Source organism: Rhincodon typus, chromosome 8 (assembly GCF_021869965.1).
Source record: "Rhincodon typus isolate 14 chromosome 8, sRhiTyp1.1, whole genome shotgun sequence".
In the NCBI taxonomy this organism is placed as follows: Eukaryota; Metazoa; Chordata; class Chondrichthyes; order Orectolobiformes; family Rhincodontidae; genus Rhincodon; species Rhincodon typus.
The window spans coordinates 92,723,790-92,731,039 of NC_063339.1; the positions used below are offsets into that span (position 1 = coordinate 92,723,790).

A 7,250-nucleotide genomic window follows, 5' to 3' on the forward strand; every position below is an offset into this window, starting at 1 on the left:
AGGCTGGAATGTAGGAGGTTGAGGGGTGACTTTGCAGAGTTTAGTAAAATCATGAGGGGTGTAGATAAGCTGAATAGCAAAGGTCTTTTCCTTTGAATAGGGGAATTCTTATGTTTTAAGGTGAGAGGAGAAAGATATAAAAGGGAACGATGGGGAAACCTTTTCAATCAGAGGATAGTTTGTATGTTGAATGTGGACACTGAAAAGGTTATCTAAGATTACAAAGAGATCTTGATCAATGGGGACAATGGGCTGAGGAGTGGCAGCTGGAGTTTAATTTGGATATATGCAAGGTATTGCATTTTGGTAAAACAAACAAGGGCAGGACTTATACAAATAAAAGTAGGGCCTTGGGTAGTGCTGTAGAACAGAGAGAACTAGGGGTTCAGTGACATAATTCTTTGAAGTTTGTCTCACGCCTAGACAGGGTGATTAAGAAGGTGTGTAGTTTGCTTAACTTAATTGCTCAGACCTTTGTTTACAGGAGTTGGGACATCATGTTGAGGTCATACAGGACATCGTTGAGGCCTCTTCTGAAATACTGTGTCCAGTTCTGGTTGCCCTGTAACAGTAAGGATATCATTAACCTGGACAGGGCTCAGAAGAGATTTACCAGGAAGTTGCTAGGAATGCTTGGATTGAGTTATCGGGGAGGCTGGATAGGCTGGGACTTCTTTCACAGGAGGGGAGGAGGTTGAGGTTGACCTTGACCTGAAAGAGGTTGATGAAATCCTGAGGAGTACAGATAAGGTGAATGGCAGGTGTCTTTCCCCTAGGGTGGGGATTTCAAGATTAGGGGGCGTATTTTTAATCAAACTGAATTAGCTTTATTGTCACATGTACTCACATGAGTATAGTGAAAAGTTTACAAGTCAGCATTTATGGCACCATCTCAGATACAAAGGTACCTAGGTATAACACTACGCAGGGCCCTACCACTAATTGTATAAGTCCTGCCCTAAGGTGAATGGCAGGTTGTTTTTCATTAGGTTGGGGGAGTTCAAGACTCAGGGGCATATTATTAAGGTGAGAGGAGAAAGATTTAAAAAGGGCATGAGGGGCAATTTTTGTTTCACAGAGTGGTTTGTGTGTGGAATGAACTACCAGAGGAAGTGCTGAATGTGGGTACAGTTACAATGTTTAAAATACATCTGGAAAAGTACTTAAGTAAGAAATATTTAGAGAGATATGAGCCACATGCAGGCAAGTGAACCTATTTTAGTTTTGGAAAGTGGTTGGCATGGACTGGTTGCACCAAGGTGTCTGTTTCTGTGCTGTCTGGCTCTATGACTCTATGTGATTGAAACTTATAGATTACTGAGAGGCCTGGATAGATGGACATGAAGAAGATGTCAACATATTGGAGAGACTAGAACCCAAGTGCACAGCCTCTCAGTGAAGGGATGACCCTTTAGAACTGAGATGAGGAGGAATTTCTTCAGCAAGAGGGTGGTGAAGCTGTGGAACTCATTGTCGTAGAGGGCCAATTCATTGAGTGCAATGATGACAGAGATACATAGATTCTCGATTGTGGGGATCAACGGTTGCAGGAGAAGGCAGAAGGCAGGAGAATGGTGTTGAGAAACACATTAGTCATGATCAAATGGTGGAGCAGAATCGATGGGGCAAAGAACCTAATTCTGCTCCTGTATCTTGTGGTGTTAGGGTTATTGTGGGTGACTTCAATCTGAACATAGATCACGCAAATCAAATCAGTAACACCATACAGGAGAAATTCCTGGAGTGTGTATGAGATGGTTTTCTGGATTGATACAGTGAGGAACCAAACGGAGGACAGGCCATCCTAGATTGCACATTCTGTAATGGCCGGGGGGGTGGGGCTGGTGTGGGTTAGCTCAGTTGGGTGGATGGCTGATTTGTGATGCAGACTGATGCCAACAGCATGCGCTCAATTCCTGTACAAGCTGAGGTCACCATGAAGGTCCCACATTCTTAATCCTGCCCCTTGCCAGAGGCATGGTGACCCTCAGGTTAAAGCATCATTACTCATCTCTCTCTCTGAAGTGAGAGAGCAGTCCTATGATCTTCTGGGACTATGGCAAATTTAATTTCAACATTTAAATTGAGTAATGAGAAAGGAATAATTTGCAATCTAGCTGCGAGAGGCCCCTCGTGGAAGAATGAAGAACTCAGTGACAGAACTCTTCATTCAGGTGGAGAGTGACACTTTTGAGTCTGAGAATGAGGGCCAAATTCTAAACAGAGAGGAAATTACAATGGTATGTGGAGCACGTAGGCTGCAATAACTCAGGGAACGTAAACTTAAAGGGATGACAAACATTTACAGAGCACTTGGAAGACCTGCAACTGCTGTTAATTCCTATCTGGCACAAAATAAACCAGGAAAGGTGGCCCTGCCACATAAGACGGGAAAAATAGAGTACGAGAGTAAGCTTGTGGGGAATGTATAAACTAATTGGAAAAGCTCCTAAAGATAAAAGGAAGAGCAAAAAGATCAATGAAAACAAATTGCTTACAACCAGAAACAGGGGAGAAATTATAATGTGAAATAAAGAGATGGCAGAACAATGAACCACATATTTTGGTTCTGTCATCAGAACGAATGACAGAATAATATCCTTAAAATGCTGGGGAATGCAGGAGAGGGAGAAACTGAAGGAAAACAGTATTAGTAGGGAAATGGTGTTGAGGAAATTGATGGGATTAAAAGCCAACATATCCCAGCACCTGGTAATCGACAGCCCAGAGTACTTAAAGTGGCCCACGAGACAGTGGACACATTCTGAAACTAGGGGCCTGAATCTGAACAGAGGAAATTGATCGTCATTTTTTTAAGATTCTATGGACTCTGGAACAATTCCTATGGATTGGAGGGTAGCTAATGTAAGTCCACTCTTTGAAAAAAGGAGGTGAAGAGAAAACATCGATTTACAGACTGGTTAGCCGAAAACTGGAAAACAGTGACAAGATTGGACAGAGTCAATCAGCCTGGATTTATGAAAGGGAAATACAGATGGACAAATCTGCTGGAATGTTTCAAGAATGCAAAGTTTAGAGTTGATAGGGAGGCAGTGGATGTAGTTTACTTGGGCTTTGAGAAAGCATTCAAAATATCCAACAGAAGAGATTAGCATGTAAAGTTGAAGTATATGGGATTGGGGGTAGTGTATTGACAAAGAGGAAACAAAGTGCAAGAACAAACAGGTCATTTTTTGAGTGGCAGCCAGTGACCAGTGTGGTACCACAGGCATCAGTGCTTGGACCCCAGTTATACCCAATATCTGTTAATGATTTAGATGAGGAAATTTAAATGTCATATCTCCAAGCTTGTAGATGACAGGAATCTGGGTGGGACAGTGAACTGTGAGGAGGATGCGCATATGCTACAGTGTGATTTGGAGTTAAGTGGGTGGGCAAGAATACAAAGTGGATTAAGGATGTTGTGGACAAATGGGAGGCTATGCAGTCTGATCACAACAACAGAAAGACAGATTATTATCTGAATGGAAATAGGTTAGGAAAGGGAGAAGATGCAATGAGACCGGTTTGTCCTTGTACCCAAGTTGCTGAAAGTAAGCGTGCAGGTGCAGCAGGAGGTGAAGAAGGCAAATGCTATGTTGGCCTTCATTGTGAGAAAATTTGAGTACAGGAGCAGGGATGTCTTGCAGAAATTGTACAGGGTCTTGGTGAGACCACAACTAGAGTATTGTGGGAAGTTTTAGAATACTTATCTGATGAAGGATGTTCTGGCTATGGAGGCTGCACGACAAAGGTTTACCAGACTGATTCCTGGGATGGCGGGACTGACGTATAAGGGCAGAATGCATTGGTTAGAATGAAATTCACTGGAGTTTAGAATAATGAAGGAAGATCTCACAGAAACCAATAAAAGTCGAACAGGACTGACAAGGTAAATGCAGGAAGAGTGTTCTCAATGACTGGGCAGTCTAGAACCAGAGGTTAACAGATTAAGGATATGGGCTAGGCCACTGAGCACTGGGATGTGGAAAAGTTTCTTTATTCAGAGACTGATGAGTCTGTGGAATTTGCTGCCACAGAAAGCAGTTAAGGCCAAAACATTGAATATTTCCCAAGGAAAAGATAGATATCGTTCTGAGGGTTAAAGGGATCACAGAGCATGGGTCCAAAGTAGGAACAGGTCACGGAGTAGAATGATCAGCCATGATCATACTGAATAGCACAGCAGGATCAAACATCACAATGGCCTACTCCTGATCCTCTTCCCTGTGTTTCTATTCTGTTAAACATGGGATATAAAAACAAAATGACTGTAACTCCCACAGATATCAGCATTACCTCGTCACCACTGGATGAAAATCCTGTAACTCCTGATGGAACAGCAATCTGGGAGCAACTTCACCGCACAGACTGCAGCAGTTCAAGAAGGTCAAGGAGGTGCAGTGATTTTGGAAGGTTCAGGACTGATTGCTCTGTCTCTCATTTTCTATCCGGTTCTAAAATAGTTGAATGTTCCAAGAAAAGCAACATAGGAAATAAGAAAATACTTATGGAAGTTTGCTGAAACTGTCTACATTCACTGTTGAGTTAGAAATTAGTAAGGTTCTACATGGCCGTGAACAACTCATTATCCAAGGATTGCACAAAGGCTTGGCATCCATTGTTTGAAACTGGTTAAGTGAACTGACACTTTACATGAATTTTATTTTCATTTCAAAATACCCTTATCTGAGAGAGTGGAGGTTATGAATGAAGACTGTGTTTGTATCACAGATATTGATTAGATTGCTCAGTTGTTTACGTTTGTTTTGCTCAAGTAATTGTCATTTCTTTTCTCTAAACTTGGTGTCCAAGATCTGTTAATCATAAAGTCTGGTTTGGGCAATTTAGATGGCCATTAAATTTTTAAATTTACATTTGGAAATGCAATCAGAATTTGGTTTCATTGTCACCTGTAATCAATTACAGGCATACAAGAGTGCAGTGAAAAGTTTACAATGTCTCCGTTTTGTACCGAGGTACAAAATCACAAGAAAATAATTTCACTGTGTTGTGAATCCAGTGATCGTGATGCTGATCTGTTTTTGATTGCTATTCTTGTGCTATAACAATTATTTGATGCTCAGTCCTAGTATAGAAGCAAAAATGATCTCCAGTGCAGGACAAATAATTTCTGATCGTGAGAAGATAAAGCTGGGAAATCAGCAACATCTAACCATTGATGGGCAGCAACGGAAATCTCATTCAGTCACAATCAGCAGAAATAACAACAAAATAACAAACAACGATATGGATATTCTGTCGACTGGGTCAGAACTTATCTGATTATGCCAGCCAGGAGAGACAAAAGATACTGTGGAAAAATCAGGACAACGACAGGGATACACTTCCCCACCTGAACAGGCCGCCAAATGTGCTGTCACACCACGGATATACCATTCCCCTGCTCCATGTGCAGGAAGGATTCAGTCAGACATCCAGCTGCTAAGACACCTGGAAGTTTACAGGGGGTTACAGGACTTGGATTCTGGTGGGATTGCTGCTATTTATCACATCCAGCTTCATCTCACCTTCATATTGCAGTTTTACTGTTGTAATCCCTCCCACCGGGAATAATGAAACAAAACTGCAGAGCCCCAGAAGGTGACACTGGAGTGGATTAGGGATGGAGGGGAGAAGAGTGGGGGATGGGAAATGGGAGCTCAGGCACTGAGGTGCGAACCATCAGACGGCATCGCGCGCATGCTGTTACGTCACTGCACCAACAGCGCCTGCGCACACTGTTGACTGGGGCCTGTTTCTGGGAAGAAGCCTGAGGTTCTCTGCGGCTTAAATCGCGGCACCGGAAAACCCATATTTGGAGCTTGAGACCTAAAATGAGCAACAATGAAACTTTCTGGTCAGAATATCACGCCGAACGCTGGTCTGGTCTTTAACTTTTACTCACCGCCGACCAATGCGATAGACGAATATTTTTTTCTGAACATCCTTCACGGCACGCGCATGCGCGTTGTCCGGAAAGCTGCCTGCCCGCTGGATGACGTCTCTTGACCATTTGAAAGCAAGGGGCGGGACTGGAGGTTTGACGCGGAGCTGCCGGGTCAATCTGGGAGAACGAGGGGCGGGGCGCGTGTTCCGACCAATCGGGAAATGTGGAGGGCAGAGTCTCCAACCTATAACGGCGTGAGTGAGGGGCGGGTTTGTCTTACATCCAATCACTGAAATGGGAGGCGGTTTGGAGCTGTGAACAGGGCGTCAGGTTTTAAAATCAAGAATAAGAGCTTGCACTGAGATTGGAAAAAAGTTTAATCTATTTTCTGAAAGGTGAAGACTGTAGGTAAAAATCTGGCAGGCCCAATTTATATAGCATAACAGTTGCAGCTTTAGCCACTTCGAGTCATAGTGTCATACACATGGAAAAAGACCTATTGGCCCAACCAGTCCATGCCGACCGTTCTCCCAAACTAAACTATTCCCTCTGCCTGAGCTTGGCCCATATCTCTCCAAATATTTATTATTCGTGCACTTATCTAAATGTCTTTTAAACGTTGTAACTGTACCGGCATCCATCAATCCGTCTGGAAGTTCCACACACGAACGACTCAGCGTAAAAAGAAAAATGTCTTTTTAAAGTTTTCCTCCTTCCACCTTTAAAATTTGCTTCCTTGATTTGAAATCCCCCACACTCGGAAAAAGACACCTGCTATTCACCTTATCTATAACCCTCATGATTTTATAAACCTCTGTAACGTCACTCCACAAGATCCTTCGCTCCTGCTCAAAATGTTCCAGCCTATCCAGTCTCTCCATATAACTCAAACCCTCCAAAGCCAGTAACATCCTGGTAAGTCTCTTCTGAACCATCTCCAGCTGAATAATATCATTCCCATAGCACAGTGCACCGAACTGTACACTACTCCAGAAGAGGCCGCACCAACATCATGTGCAACCTTTTTTTACAGCACATTCAATGGAAAGCTTTCTACAGAGAAATGTAGATTCTGTAATTCCCCTGCTCCCTCCACTGAGCCCTGCAAGCTTATTTCCCTGAAATAATTATCTCATTTCCTTTGTAGGTCATTGATTATCTTCGATTCCACCCATAAGCAGAAAGTACTACCCATTCTAGGGGACAAAAAGAGAGACAGTTGACGAAACAGATAAACAGCACTTCGCGGAATTTATCCCAGCACTGTGTCAGCGATATGGGAAAGGTTGTCGAGCTAAAACATCATCTCCGTTTCTCTCTCCTCAGAAGATCCTTCTCCTGCTGACAAATTATGCTTTTC

At 43.0% G+C, this 7,250-nt stretch overlaps 1 long non-coding RNA gene across 1 annotated transcript in view; it reads right to left on the reverse strand.

The window, feature by feature from the left end:
• Positions 1-512: 512 nt before the first annotated feature.
• The window catches only part of LOC125483867, a 17,020-nt gene continuing 10,282 nt past the window's right edge, over positions 513-7,250 (reverse strand). Inside the window, exon 3 of the long non-coding RNA XR_007262779.1 lies at positions 513-562. This is a non-coding gene — a long non-coding RNA (uncharacterized LOC125483867). The remainder of the gene's footprint in view (positions 563-7,250) is intronic.